This window comes from Suricata suricatta, chromosome 15 (assembly GCF_006229205.1).
Source record: "Suricata suricatta isolate VVHF042 chromosome 15, meerkat_22Aug2017_6uvM2_HiC, whole genome shotgun sequence".
In the NCBI taxonomy this organism is placed as follows: Eukaryota; Metazoa; Chordata; class Mammalia; order Carnivora; family Herpestidae; genus Suricata; species Suricata suricatta.
In genome coordinates this window covers 71351701-71366989 of record NC_043714.1, presented here as the reverse complement: position 1 = coordinate 71366989, position 15289 = coordinate 71351701, and the positions used below count along the sequence as shown (strand labels likewise).

General features: G+C 52.8%; 1 protein-coding gene and 1 long non-coding RNA gene across 2 annotated transcripts in view; one reads left to right on the top strand and one right to left on the bottom strand.

The window, feature by feature from the left end:
- Positions 1-15289, top strand: part of ZFAT (zinc finger and AT-hook domain containing) — a 179126-nt gene that overhangs the window by 1838 nt on the left and 161999 nt on the right. The gene's annotated exons all lie outside the window — the stretch shown is intronic.
- On the bottom strand, positions 8966-10168 carry LOC115279056. The gene is made up of 2 exons (XR_003903175.1): positions 10079-10168; positions 8966-9132 (listed from the first exon to the last, which is right to left on the bottom strand). It is a non-coding gene; the product is annotated as an uncharacterized LOC115279056 (long non-coding RNA).

The window sequence follows — 15289 nt, the reverse complement described above, 5'->3', positions numbered from 1 at the left end:
TGTAATAAACAAGAGACCGTGTTTCTCAATGTATTACTCTCCACTCGTGATCAGCTAATTTTTTTAATTAAAAAAAGTTTCATTATTTATGAGAGAGAGGGAGAGAGCAAGCGCCGGCAGGGGAGAGAGGCAAAGAGAGAGAGGGAGACCCAGGATCCGAAGCAGGCTCCAGGCTCTGAGCTGTCAGTGCAGAGCCTGACTCAGGGCTTGAACTCATATAACCCCTGAGATCCTGAGCTGAGCTGGAGTTGGACATACAACCGACTGAGCCACCCAGGCGCTCTGTGATCAGCTAATTTCTGAAACAGCGTTTCCTGTTTTGCTTGGTTGTTCAGTTGATTTGGGGGAGGGAGTACAATATTTGACAGTGGCTGGCGGGACGGAACTTGCCTGTGGTCTAGGCAGGTTTTCAGTGTAACTAGTGGAGACGGTCATCAGAGGCAGATCTATTACACTTCGCTCCTCTTCAGCCTTTCTCATTTACCTGCGAAAATGGTTCTTCTTTCTTCTCTCCCCATACCTTATAATTTACATAACAGCTTTTCAAAGATAGCTGTCCTTAAGTAGAATTAAGTTTCTGCCTAGGGCAAGGGCAGTCCAAGAATCAGGTATGTGGAAATGGAAAAGACTTTCCTTAATTGCATTTCCTTTTATAGACAGTTTCATGCTTGCTGCCTCTGAAAATCTCCCCATCAAGCTGGGCCAATTTAATTATGTAGAAGGGACTTAGCCTAGAGTTAGGTTTTCTCTTTGATCTCAGCTGTTTATCCTGTTAAAATTTCACTGTCTTTGAAGGTTCTCAAGGGCAGGTGTCAGTCAACTTTAGAGGCTGGAACCTTTGGGAGGGGGGCAAGAACGGGTGCTCTGGGTCCCACTGAATTCCTGACCTGAGGGAAGTCACACAAGTCTTGGAACACCCTGTGCTGTCCCTCCTTTTGCAAAAGGAGACTTAATCCTGCCCCCCTGCTCAGGGCCTGGTGCACAGTGGCTGCCGGTGGAGTCCTGGCGTGAATCCCTTTTCAACCCAGACCCCTTGTGAAGCCTAGAGTGTTGTCATCTGCTTGCTACTTGAAAACATTTGTGGTTGGAAAGGCACAGTCGACTTTAATTTTTTTAAAATGTTTATTTATTTTTGGGAGAGAGAGAGTACAAGCAGGGGAGGGGGGGAGAGAGGGAGACACAGGAGTCGAAGCAGGCTCCAGGCTCTGAGCTGTCAGCACAGAGCCCGATGCGGGGCTCGAACCCACGAACTGTGAGATCATGACCTGAGCCGAAGCGGGTGGATGCTTAACCAACTGACCCCCAGGCGCCCTCGATTAATTTTTAAAGAAAAAAAAAGTAAGCTGGGAGCGAAGCAAATAGACATATTAACCATTTATTACAGATGAAAAGTCCCTTCCTTCTTGTCAGGGAACATAAAATATAGAATCGAATTTGCTTGTAAAAAGATTACACTTGGCATGTCAACATAAAAAGGATTTTAAATCCGGTGACAGACTTTTCTTTGTTCTTTCACATCATGTAACAAACGGAGCTGCAAAGCCTTGGACTCTGGACTCTGGTACCCAGGCACCCCGGACTGGCTCTGGGCTGTTGGGGGCCTGGCTTCAGGGCGGCCTCTGGCTTTGCTGGGGGTGGGGGGTGGGGGAGCCACTCAGCCATGGCCCCGGAAACTAGGAGCAGCACGCGCTGGAGCAGCGTTCTGGAAGGGGGGTCTTGGATGTCCTGGCACCTCATAGGCTCCTTGCTGGCTTCCTTCTCCATATCCGACCTTCTCTTTGCTTCTCTGCCCCTCAGGACCTTTTCTTTTCCTTCCTTTTTCTTCCCCCTTCTTCCTTTTTTTCCCCCCTTAAATTAAAAAAAAAATTAAGAATTTTTTTCCTGCCAAGGGGATTCCTGGGTCCACCTAGATGTTTGTGCCAAACTTCGTGCCAGGAGCTGGGGATGTAAAGTCAGATAGGACACACTGGTTCCTTGTAGGCGCTCATGCAGTCCTAGCAGTTGGAAAACCCATTCTCTTAGGAGAAAGTGTCGGGGGCGATGACGGAAGTGGGCCCGAGAATCAGGGCTTCAGAAGGGGTGTGCCTGGCCCTGCCAGGGGATTCTGGGAGGGCTTCCTGAAGGAGGAGGTGCCTGAACGGGAACTTGGCGGGTGAGCAGCAGTACCGCAGAGGGCTGTGTGGTACAGAGAGGCATAGGCGTGATCCACCACAGGCATCCTGGGTGACGAGGTGAGCACCGGGGCAGAGGCCGGGGTGCGGGTGCTTGAGGTCAGTGGAGATGGTCTTTGGAATAGCAGAAAGCTGTTGGGACTTGGTTCCGGAAACTTCGAGGAATGAGAGCGTAGTAGGGCCTGCCAGCGTGTCTGTTGGCCGCTGCCTGAGGTCAGGTGTTGTGAAGTGTAACAATGTAGAGTGAACGCACAGACCTTAAGTGTACCGTCTGACCCCTCGTATTACCCTCACCCCCAACAGCATCCGCAACTTTTCCCCACCCCAGAAAGTTCTCCCTCACCCCTTCCCACCCAATTCCTGCCCTTCACCCCAATCACTGGTGTGAGTAATGTCACCATTGATATTGCTTTCTCTAGAACATTTGAGAACTGTCTGGTATCTGATGTCTTCCAGTTCAGCATGAAGTTTCTGAGGTCCGGGGTTTTGTTTCTTTGTATTTCCCGCTAGCATTCCATCATACGGACGTGCCGCAGCCTGTTTATAGGTCATTATGGAAAAGCTGCCATGGATGGATATTCTTGTACAAGTTGTTTTGTGGACATAGATTTGCGTTTCTTCTGGGTAGTGGAATGGCCGGGTTGTAGGACAGAGGTGTATTTAACTTTTTAAGAAATGTCCGAATAGCCTCCTGGAATTGTGCCGTTTTGCACCCCTGTCAGCAGGTGTAAGAGAGAGCCGCCTGCTCCACGGGCTCACCCACATTCAGAGTTATCACTTCTTTCCCTTTGATCTATTCTAGAGGTTGTGCAGTAGCATCTCATTTAACTTGCAGTAGTGTCTCATTTAACTCGAATTTCCTTGATGATCAGTGATACTGAGTACTTTTTTTGTGTGTGTGCTTATCCGCCATTTGTACATCCTCTTTGAAGAAATGTCTAGTTAAGTCTTTGCCCATTTTAAACACTGGGTTCCTTGTGTTTTTAATTGATGGCTTGTAGGAGTTTTCTATACATAGTTTGAATGAGTTCTTTTTCCTGTGTATGTGTTGTGAATATTTCCTCTCAAGCTCTGCTTGCTTATTAACCTTATTAATGTCATCATTGTTCAGCAGAAGTTTGCAATGTTAATAAAGTTTGATTTATACCATTATTTTTGCTTTATAGGTAGTGCTTTTTGTATCCTCTCTAAGAAACATTCCCTTACTTTAAAAGCATGAAGATATTCTCCTAGGTGCATTTGTTTAGTTTTTTTAAAAGATTTATACCTTTTTTAGGTTTACGTCTACCATCTAGCTCAGATTAGTGTGTGTGTGTGTGTGTGTGTGGTGAGAGGTAGGGATCCTGATTCCCCACTTCCCCCTCCCCCAGTGTGGGTGTCCAGTGTTTCCAGACTCATTTGTTAGAAGAGACTTTAGTTTCTCCATTGAATTACTTTGGTTCCTTTGTTGAAAATTATGTATGGGTCCATCTCTGAGCTCTCTGGTCTTTTCTATTGATCTGTTTATTTATCCTTCCTGAGTACCACACTGTCTGAATTCCATAGCTATATAGTAGTTTTGGAAGTTTGAATATAAATGAGGACATTTCTTGGAGGGCCAACATGCAGGCCAGAGGGAGACCCATCATTAGGTGCTGTTGTAGCGAGGCCCGGGTTGATGGGCCTGCCCCCAAGGTGGTGGCTGTGGGAATAGAGAGGTTGGCCAGCTCCAGAGAAATAGCTGAGAGGAAAAACCCTGGGCACTGGTGATTGACTGGGTCTTACCTTCCAGACCAACAAGCCTTCCTTCTGTGTTTGCTTTTAGGGAAGGAGGGGTAAAGAACCTGCCACGTGCGGGGATGTGAAACTTCCTAGGCTTCATACGTGCAGCCCTGGTCTGTGATTTTCACTTCCTTCCTGTGTTGGTGGAGAGAAGGCCTTTTGAATTCTCCCTCTTTTTATAGGGGCAGACTGTCAGGTGCAGCCCTGGCTGCTATGCTACGAGGGCCCCTTGGCTCGGTGCTTGGGAGCCTCTGCAGGCTCTGGGGCTCTGTCCTGCCCCAGGAGTGAGCCCTGCCCCGACATTCCTCCCCCTGGGCCACAGGCAGGGAGCTGGGCTCGGTAATGCAGGGAGTAGGGGGCAGTGGAATTGAAGTGGGTGAAGTCCTGTCCTGCGGTTTAAGGGATAGGGACCCTGGCAAGTCACTGAGCCCCTGTCTCCTTGTGTATAAATATGGCTCCTGGCGTACGGCAGGTTACTTTCCTTGCTTCCACCACCCATGTCTGTCTTCTTTCCCTCTCCTTTTCCAGTCCACTTTTCCTCTTCAAGCCACACCGCCTTCCCCTGGCTAGCTTGTACGTTTCAGTAGTGTCATGGAGAATTACGGACAGGGTTGGTAATATTTGTGTCATAATTCACAAGAAAACATGAAGCAGTGGCCTGACCCTCCACCAGTCGTGCAGCTGCTGGGGGAGTGAGATGGGACCTGGTAGTAATGACAACATTTCTGCAGACCTGCTCAGTCCGCCGCTTCATGTCTCTCATGTAGTTGGTTCTGCACAAAAGCCGCACGAAGTGGCCGTGTTATCTCCGCTTTGCCAATGAGGAAGCAGAAGCTGAGGCTTGTTACAGGGAGTTTGGACCCGCAGCGGGGCACCCTTTGGGCCTGCGACCGCTGGACAGCCTCCGTGTAGGCCCTCTGTTAGCAGCTCGCCTAGGTCCGGAACCAGAGCCCAGCCGGGCGGGAGGTGAAGGTCCGGGGTGTGCCCGTTAGGCCTGGCAGCTGGGGGAGATCTGGGTCACCAGAGGGCAAAGGAGCCTCTTCCCGGCACTGCTGACACGTGTGCAGTCCTACTGTGTGCGCGAGTGCAGCCGCCCAGTCGTGAACCTTTGACTGCTCAGGCTGTGGTCCTGATGCCCCCCAGAGGCTAGGCCTGGAGGGGGCCCCGGAGTCCTGTTCTCAGGGAGCTCCAGCCACGGAGAAGATGAAATCAATTAAAAAAATAGGCAAAAGGTTTGAGAGACTTCCTAGGGGAGCTGATACAGGCGTCCAGGAAGTCGGGAAAAGATGCTCGACGTCACTATGGCTAGTAGGGAAACGCGACTTAGTGCCACAACAAGATCGCCCTGCACGTCCACGAGGGGGCAGAAACTAAGACAACGGACCATAGCCAGGCGGTCAGGAGCCGGGGCACCTCGAACCCGCACACGGCGCTGCCCGGAGTCGGGATGCGGCAGCTGCCTTGGAAATAGAAGAGGCTTCTTATGGCGTCAGGCATCGCTCACCAGGCAGCTGCGCGGCGCCGCTCTTGGCCGTGACCCCCGGAGCGGAACGTGGCCGCGCATGCGCACGCGTGCTTCATTGGCGGTAGCTGCTGACTGTAGAGTCCTTCATGCCACCGAACTGTCTACTTAGAAATGGGTAAGGTGATAAATTTTATGTTGATTTTACTACAGTTGAAAAAGAATGTGATTCTAACTTTCAGACATTGCATAAAAGGCCGAATGACAGGGACAGAAAACAATCCCTGGTTCCCAGGAGCTGCCAGAGAGAGAGACTGACTGCGGACCTGGGAACTTTGTTCTGTCATGACTGTGGTGCCGTCCCCCACATCCACGTGTTTAGAGTCCCTGAGTTGTGGGGCGCCTGGGTGGCTCTGCCGCTGGGGCATCCGACTTCGCCTCAGGTCATGATCTCACTGCTTGTGGGTTCGAGCCCCGCGTTGGGCTCTGTGCGGACAGCCTAGAGCCTGGAGCCTGCTTCGGATTCAGATTCGGTGTCTCCCTTTCTCTCGGCCCCTCCCCCACTCACACTCTGTCTCTCCTTCAAAATAAATAAACATTAAAAAAATAAAAAAAATAAAGTCACTGAGTTGTGCAGGGCCCGCGGCAGTGCCACAGGTTGTGCCTGGTGGATGGAGGGGATGGCGTCATGGCCATGGCCGGCTGGGGTTGGCCGAGGGGCTCTGAAAAGTCTCGAAGGTGATGTCTGAGTCGTGACCAGGGCAGCGGGAGTGCAGAGCAGGGGTGAAGACAGGGGGAACCGAAGGAGCCCAGCAGGGTGGGCAGTCTCGGCCGCCCTCCTCACTGACCCTGCACGGCCTTCAGTGTCCAGGGCCGGGCTTGAGTGCTGAGGCCGCACAGCCTTCCCTGGCCCTGCCCGTCCGCTGCCTGAATCTGGGGTCCCCATCCTGCTGCCTGGCCACCAGGTTGGGTGGCCTTGGGGTCCCCTGGAAACGTAGGCTCTGGAGAACAGCCCCGACCTTGGGGTCTCAGAGACCTGGTTTTGAAAGTCCCACCCGCCACGTGACAGTTCTAGGCCGTCCTGACCCTCGGTCTCCCCTTGTGTAACTCGGGAGCTAAACGTGCATCAGGAGTTTATTCTCTGGAGGGTGGCGTCAGGTGAAGGGGGAGCCGTTGCTCAGGAGGGTGCTGTCAAGGGGCCGTGAGGGCTCAGCCAGCAGGAGCAAGCCTGGCCAGGCACGGGGGCAGCGGGTGCTTGGTGGAGACTCAGGGAAGCCCCTCCTTGAGACCCTGTACCGCCGGCCTCCGGAGGCTGTCCCTGGGCCTCTGCCATGTGATGGCCGGACCTGAACCTCACCTTGCACGGCAGCTCCCGCGCCTACAGTCCCGGCACCGTGAGAGGGGCTGCACTGCCTCGCTCCTGGGAGGGGAACCGCGGTCCCCCTGTCCTTCTGGCAGAGTCCAGAAGCATCCTTATCCAGCGTTTAAGCCGTTGCCTGCCTGAGTTTGCCGTTTGCCCTGGGGTGGGTGCACCCCGTCCTTGGGGAGACCCAGCTTCTGTCCTTGCTTTCCTCTGATCCCTGTGGGGCCAGGGCTGGGGGGTCATGCCGGGTCCCTGGACCTCAGGGAAGGCTGTGGGGTGCTGGACGCTGAGGCGCCCTGAGCCCCGAGCACCAGGCTCCGACCCCGCCTTTCTCATGTCTGTCTCTCCCCTCCTGTCCAGCTTTCTCCTCTTCTCAGAGTTTAGAAGGAAACCGAGTCATCCCGCTGTAATTTTCCCTTTGAATTTTCCCGAGTCTTGCTCTCTAGTCAGAGGCCTTGTGGGAGGTGCTTCGGTGAGGGGCCCAGGTCAGGAGGAGAGCTTTTGGGGCAGGGCTGAAGGGATGGCGACTGCTTCCTGGCTGGTGTCCCGACCAGGTCTGGGGTATGTGGTGGCCAGGAGGGCGCTGTGCCCTTGACCCCTGGCGGCCCTCAAGAGAAGAGTTCATGCTGGTCCCGTCGACCTTGAGGGCTGCGGCCAGAGTGGCTCCGGAAGGAGAGAGGCGGGTGGGTGTTTGATGTCTGGAAGTCTCCCCTGGGAGGCGCACAGCTGTGATCAGGGCGTCCCTTGCTGTGGCTGTTGTTATCATTTTATCTACTTCATTCGTTCTTTTTTAATATTTGTTTTTGAGAGAGCAAGAGAGCTGTCAGCACAGAGCCCAGCGCGGGGCTCGAACTCAGGAGCCCTGAGATCATGACCTGAGCCGAAGTGGGACGCTTACCCAAGTGAGCCACCAGGCGTGCCTCTTGTTATTACCTGGAACACGAACTCCCCAGCAAGCCTGCTCTGCTGGGGGCCTGAGGGTCGCACCCCGTCCCCCCCCAGCTGCCCCTCCTGGGCCCCGCTCCATCGCTCCACCAGGAGTCGACTGTCTGCGTATGTTCCTGGTGGGCCCCGTGGACGCCTCATCCCCGTGGCTCCTTAACATGGCCCCGCATGCGTGGTCTGAGCGGCGAGAGGGCGTGAAGGGAGGACCCTCTCTGTGGTTGGGGACGGGGTATGTGCAGCATCGCTGGTGTTTTCCAACCAAGGACGTCTCTGGACCTCTTGCGTGCCCTCCCCTCTGCCTTCTCTCTAGATCATTGGAGGCGGGGGGCAGACAGAGCGCCCTTTTACCCGCTCCTAAAGATTTCCAGTGTTAGTTTTCTAAAAACAAGGACAGTCTCCCCGTAAGTACCTGACGATGATCACAGTGAGAACATGATGTTGATGTAGCGCAGTTTCCATTGGCCGAAACTCAGGCACCCCAGTCCTGGCAACGTTCGATAAAGCTGAAGGAAGTCCTGGCTTAGGTCCTTCGTTCAGTCCTTGTGTCCCTTTACCCCTTAAATATGGGGCGGCCCCTCCGTCTTTGTGTCCCGGGACAGGGTAGGGTACGGCCCACTTGTTTGGTAGCCCGTGTTCCTCCCCTGGGCCGTGTTTCGTCGTGATTCCGTTCAGATCCTGCAGTTCAGGCCCCGGGGACTGGAGGGCCACCACGGCAGGGGCGCCCAGCTCTGGGCCCTCCACCAGGAGGGCCGTTGGGTGTGACACATGTTTGAGGAGGTTACTATTTTTCTTCTTGGTCATGGTCTCGTGCTGAGACATCTTGAGACGTCTCCTTATCCTGTTACTCGTCATCTCTCAAACTTCCTTCACTCACTAGTTGTCGTTCCCATCGACGAGTCTTCCCAGAATCTGTTCTCACGGATGCTTGCCGGACAGTGTGTTTCTAATGCCAGCATTTCTTCTGCGTTTACTAGTTGTCTTTCTATGCGAGCAAGGGCTTCCTTTTTTATTTTTACTTTTAATGTTTGTTTATTTTTAAGAGCGAAACTGAGCATGAGCAGGGGAGGTTCAGAGAGAGAGGGAGACACAGAATCTGAGGCAGGCTCCAGGCTCTGAGCTGTCAGCACAGAGCCTGAGGTGGGGCTTGAACCCACGAACCGTGAGATCATGACCTGAGCTGAAGTCAGATGCTCCACTGACTGAGCCACCCAGGTGCCCCAAGAGTTTCCTTTTTAAAAATAAATCTGTGTATTTATATTACTGTAGACTCATGAATTCTTAGTTTATTCAGTGGTTTGTAATCCTGCATCATGATTTTGATGATCTAATTTCCCCCTGTCAGGCTGGCTGAAGCCTCTTTCTTTGAGAACTTCCTTGGTTTCTGCCTGATAGGGTGTTCCTTTCCCAGCTCTGGCTGGAACCAGCTATTTCTAGAGGAGAATGGTGGTGGAGACCGAGAATGGCATTTAGAAAAGGAGCTGTGGGACAGGGCGAGGTCATTAGTGCTGGAGTGCCGCTGCCTCCCAGCCGTTTCCGTGAGCACAGCAGGGAAATGGGTGCATGCCCGCACACACACCCCGCGGACATGTGGGAGGTTCACGCATGGCCGGCACACATCCCTGTCTGGGGATCTGTCCAGGTCCGACCCTCCCCGTGAACCCCCTTCTCTCACCCAGAGAGATTGCCCTCTGGCACCCATGGCAAGTTACCTATCTGCTCAATTCTAGAATATACTAAAAATAGTTCTGAGCTGCTAACCTGCGTCTCTAGGAAAGAAGCCTACTAACTCGAGTTCAATACTTAATTACATCTGGTTCCCTCTGACCTGAGGCATATGGTGCAAACCCCAGCTTCCCCGGGTGATTTGGGTTCGCCCTCCCCTCTCTCCCATTTCCGTGTAGTTTCTCATTTAAAGTCTGCTTCCATGCATTTGTTTGTATTTCCTTTCAGGGATTATCCCTGTACTTGCTTATTTGTTTATTTTCCTATGTTATTTTAGTGTGTGGATTTTTGGGATGCGTGTACTTCTTGCATGTTAGTGAAAGGACTGCATTCTGCGGCCTTTTTTGTGGACATTGACACGGGGAGTGCAGAGATGACCCCAGGGTGGAAAGTCCCAGGAAGGAGCGGAAGTCCGGGGAAGTCTTGGAATTGAGGTGGACTTCCCGCTGGATGTGGGGCGGGTGCCCGCACCCGCCTGCACTCTGCTGCCTTTCACCGGGCACCTCACTTCCAGGCCCTTTGTCTGGGTCTGGTTTCTCTTAAAACCACCATTCCAAGTGCTGAAATCATTCCCGTTTTACAGAGTCGGAGGACCAGAGGGGCAAAGCGCTTCCCCCTGGGGGTCGGGGGTTGGCTGTCCCACCCAGAGCTCACCTTTCTTCCTCCACACAAGGTCTGACTTGTTCTGCTGGGAAGCGTGCATGAAGAATGACTCGGTTAGCATTGTTCTCAGGGCTTCCTCAGCATTCTGGAATGTTCTAGTCCTCACTCCTTACAACAAAGGAAATGTAGCATTTCTCTGTTTCTAGGTAGAGATCTTTGTTATTTTGTAGCATTGTTCTTTTTAAACTTTTAACTGTTTGAATGAAATACAGTCTATTAGGGTAGACAGAAGTTAAACAAACACACCAGTAAATACTTGACTACACATTGTGGTAATTGCTGCTAAGGTGAACACAGGGGAGGGAAGAGAAACAGAGACCCAATTTATATTGAAGGGGATTTAAGAAAAGTCAGTCTGAGAAACTGAGGCTGGAGCCGAGACTTGAAGAAGGAGGTTCTTGAACCAAAACCAGTTTGCTAACCAGATTCCAGGCACCGGCCAGTGCTTCCCGCTTAGCTGAATGTCAAGCTCAGGTCTCTGAACTAGCAGAGTTCTCCTTTGCTCTTTATCGCCCCCTAGGGGACATGTGTGTGTATGGACTGGCGGCAGGTGGCTTAACAGACACTGGGGCTGTGGGCTGAACTGGCCAGGCCACGGGCAAACTTGGGGACCCATCAGGTATGGCTGGAGGACTGGGATCCCAGGCTTGTGGGGGAGAGGACCCTGGGGCCATCTGATAGCCCGTTCAGATCTAGCCGGAGGGCCTGACCTAGCCGGGGTCACCCTGAGGCTCCACTACCTGGAGCCAGGTTGGGAAGAAGTCGCCTGGCTTCTTAAGGTTCCCAGCTGTGTAAACATGGGTGGTGGCTGCCCAGAGGCTGAGGTTAGGGTCAGCTTGGGCCGTCTGTCCCTCCTGGACACTGGCTGCGGAGGGAATTTAGGCACCTCTCTGTCCCTTCCAGGGCAAGGCTCTTTGAGATTAGGCGGCGGATAAAACCACAGTCACTTTAAATTATTCTCTTGTGAACAAAATGGGAGGATCTGTGTCTTATTCCTTTCTATGTGTGCCTAGTGCAATATGTGACATAGATTAGGCACCTGCTGAATATTGTATTATGAAGCTAATGAATGTAAGTTACAATTACCTTTTTCCCCTAATACCAGGCATTTGGAGGTTATACCCAATAGTTATTTCACATCTTGGTTACCAGGAAGAGCGGGGCAGGTCATCCTGGTAGTCTGGGGTGGGTACGGCGGTGGGGTTTGCAGAATTCTTTTCCCGTCGGCTCTTCCTGCTTAATGTGAAGCTCTGTTCTGAAATTTGAAAACACCTTGAACCCGTCTGGGTAATGGAGGGCAGTTCTTTCTCCCAGAATTAATTTTCAGGTTCAGCATACTTTCTAACCGAGACAGGTCTCAGGCCCTCATAATACGTAAGGCAGATGTTTAAAGTTTGAAGTAGAATTTGCATGTTTCCCACATCCGTCTCCAGTTCCTGCCCAGGCTCTTATTTTATCTCCTTTGATTATGACCTCGGGAGCCTGGAGCAGCCTGTGACAGTAATAAAACGTCTGTCTGTCTTCTGTCTCTCCTGTAACACTGTGGACAGGGACGCTGGTTGGGAAGGTCTGAATTTCCTAATTCCTTGTGTCGATTTTCCTAACTCCGTGGATCCCAGGGATTTGGGGAGAGCGGTGGAGGCCCTCTGGGGTTCCCCTGGATGTGGGGGAGCGGAACACACACCTACAGTTCTCTGACCTGTGGTGGGAAAGTTGCCTGGTGCTCTGGAAACAAAGTGAATACTGGATCTGTGTCTAGTGCAAACATTGGTCTCCTTTGAGTGGAAAATGGATATTGGGTTACGAAGACTTGGTACAAAAAGAAAAAGAATGTGAAATTTCTCACTGATCTTTTAAAGATGGATTGTATGTGAAAAGGTAGTATTTTGGATATACTGTGTTATAGAAGACATGTTGTTAGAATTGATTTCACTTGTTTCTTTTTGTTTCCTGTGGCCTCTGGGGAATTTGGAATCACCCCCGTGGTCTGTGGTCGTGTTTCTGTCAGACAGCTCAGAGAGCGTAGGCTTGGATGGGGCCTCTTGAGCCCCGGTGGCCGAGTGGGGGTCCCCGCAGAGCTTCCCCCTGGGCGGGAGATGTGCCTGACATGTTGTCAGCAGTGTGTGCCGGGCCATCTCTGCCTGCCTCGGAGGTTGTGCTTACAAGCCTACTTTCCCCACGCGATTGTCCAGCTTGAGCCCCGGAAGGGCTGCTCTGTGCCTCTCTCCCTCCCAGCCCCTCACCCCCCTGCTTTCTGTGGGCAAGCACGTATCACACGTGTGTTGAATCGAAACCGTGCCCAGGCAGGAGAAGGGGTGGGCGAGACCCAGCTCCTTTCTAAGGGCTTTGTTTTTGCCTAGATTACTGGTCATGGGGTGTGACTAGACTGCAGAACTGGGGACCAGACAGGTGGCATCTTCACCGCCGTGTGCCGGGCGGCACCCTCGGAGTGATGTTCGGAGGAATTGAGTCAGTGTTTAAAATAATCTGGGAGGCAGAGTGAGGAAATACACAGGGGCCTGGTCAATAAGCAGGTCTGAGGGCGCCTGGGGGGCTCAGTCAGTTGAGCATCTGGTTCTTGATTTTGGCCCAGGGTCATGATCTCACAGTTTGTGGGTTTGAGCCCCGGGTCTGGCTCTGTGCTGACAGTGTGAGCCTGCTTGGGATTCTCTCTCTCTCTACCACTTCCCCATTTGTGCACGCACATGCATGCTCTCTCTCTTAAAATAGATAAAAATAAATCTAAAAAACCACACAGGTCCCATCACGATACTCTGGCTGCGGTGACCTGGCACCGCCCATCCCTGGAGCCCTGGCTCCACCTTCCCCTGACGGCTTGGGGTGCAGCAGGAAGGCGCTGTGACGTGTGGGTGGAGTTTGCACCCCTGTTGGAGAGGGAGGAGGCTGGGGCCTCCGAGTGAGTCATCCCGCCACAGCTGGGTCCGTGATCCTCTTGTGAGAAGCGAAGCCCCACAGCTGCCCATCGCCCCCCCGCAGAATGCCAGCCTGTCTCAGACTCCGGCTCTGCCTCCACCTCCCTTCTCCCCTGCCTTGTGGTGCTTTCTCTTCTCAGAGCCTGGCTTTCTACTCACTGTCCTCATTCATGCTGTGTCCTTCATATCCATTCCTTGGAAGCCTCTGAGCGGCCTGTCTTTTCTTTCCCAACGGGAAGCGCGCACGCGCGCGTGTGTGTGTGTGTGCGTGCGTGCGCATGCATTTGTGGTACGTGTGTAAATGTATGATGTGTGCACATGCACGCATTTGTGCATCTGTTATGTGTGTAATATGTGTGCATATTGCACTGGCCTGTTATCCACACGTGTGCATTTGTGCCTGTGCTTTATGTGCGTATATGCACACACACGTTATGCACACATGTGCATTTGTGTGTATATGCATATCATGCACAAGTGCACATTTGTGCATGCATGTGTGTATACATGCACAGGCATGTTATGCACCCGTGTGCATTTGTGCATGTGTGTATATGCATAGGCCTGTTATGCACACACGTGCATTTGTGCATATATATATGTGCATGCATATGTTTTCACATGCACAGTGTACACCCATGTGCATTTGTTCATGCATCTGTGCATATGCACAGGCATGTTATGCACATGTGTGCCTTTGTGCATGTATGTGTATGTGTGTGTGTAGGGCCCCCCACTGGCTTCCTTACCTGATACCGCCGGCCGAGGGTAGGCCGGTAGCAGAGCAGGGACACGGTGATTCAGCCGACCAGCCAGACTTCCCTGGACTGCAGAGATGCCCGTTCTGTTCTGCATTTGCACCGTATTTAGCTGTCTACAAAGCCCTTTTCCCAGTGTTTCCCCCGCGCCACCCCCCACCCCCAGCCCCCATACTGTCCTTGTGAGGGAAGCAGGCAGCTTCCATTGTCTCCTTTTCTCCCTGAGTGCCTGCAGCTTTTGCAAGTGGAAGGTCGCTCCCCTCACTCTGAAGCTGCACTGCGCCGTGGGTTTTGAATCCAGAGTTTGGACCTGAGGCCCAGCGCTGAAAGCCGGCCTGCTGCAGCCCTTTCCCTTCAGAAGTGAGATAAAAGGCTCATCAGACACACAAAGGAACCAAAATAAACCAACACAACAAAACACCAAACACCGGAAAGTCAGAGGCCGGGTGGGCGGCGGCCGTGCTGCATCACACTTACTGTAACACGCTGCTGCACGATGGTGCACATTGTGTTCTTAACGTGGAGATGATTCCAGAGACAGGTTCGCCTTCGAGGCACGGCGTCAGGGTTCCGGAGCCGCCTTGGTCATTTGCGGGGGCTCCCCTCCTCCCCAGAGCATCCCATCTGTCCGCTGGGTTGAGGATAGTGCCGGGGCCCCGAGGAGGCGGGGCCCTGGGTGGTGGGGGGCGGTTCCCATTCACGTACTTCATCCGTGGCGGGTCCTGAGTTCGGGGCCCCGCTCTGCACTTAGGATCACGTTCCAGGTGAGCGAGCGCGCTCCATTGCCTGACGCTCTCCCTGGGAGAAGGCTTAAAAATAGCTTTAAACAAATTCTGCCAAGTTTCAACATGGAAGAAATGTGGACACATAAAATTATAGAGCAGCTGTTGGCCCAGCGTTAATTATAGCTGATCCGGAGCATTTCTCATTTTATTTTGTTAATCCAGTTTCAGCAAAGGAACACCCATGGGATTTCTCCCTTGCGTTTAATAAAAACGTTAACTTCGTGAGTTACAGAAGCTAGTGTATTGGATCACATTTTATGAGACACGTGATGATAATACCACAATTTAGCATGTGCCCCTCTCTGAGCTTCAGCCCTCCCTACCTCTGGGCTGGGAGGGCACCTTGGAGGTGATCTGTGGGTGTGGCCGAGAGGCAGGAGGAGCCCAAGGGCCACCGTGGAGGTGGGGCACTGGCTGCCGCTGTCTCTCCCTCCTTGCGTTGGCCCCAGTTGGCTCTCTCCACATTAACCTTCAGGGAAGCTTGAAGACCAGGTTTCACTTTAAAACATTGGAAGGCCGCTTGTTTTGAGCCTATAGAGATTCAGAGGCTTGCATAGAATCTGTCCTGTTTTGAGGTGGGAGCCAGGTAGGGGTGGGGACCGGGGCCCGGACCCGGTGCCCTCCCTGTCACCTGATGGGCTGTGCTTTGGAGCTGTTAGTCCCCGAGCTGGGCACTATGCATTCACGGTGTCCTGCGCCCCCCCCCCCCCCCCCCCCCCCCCCCCC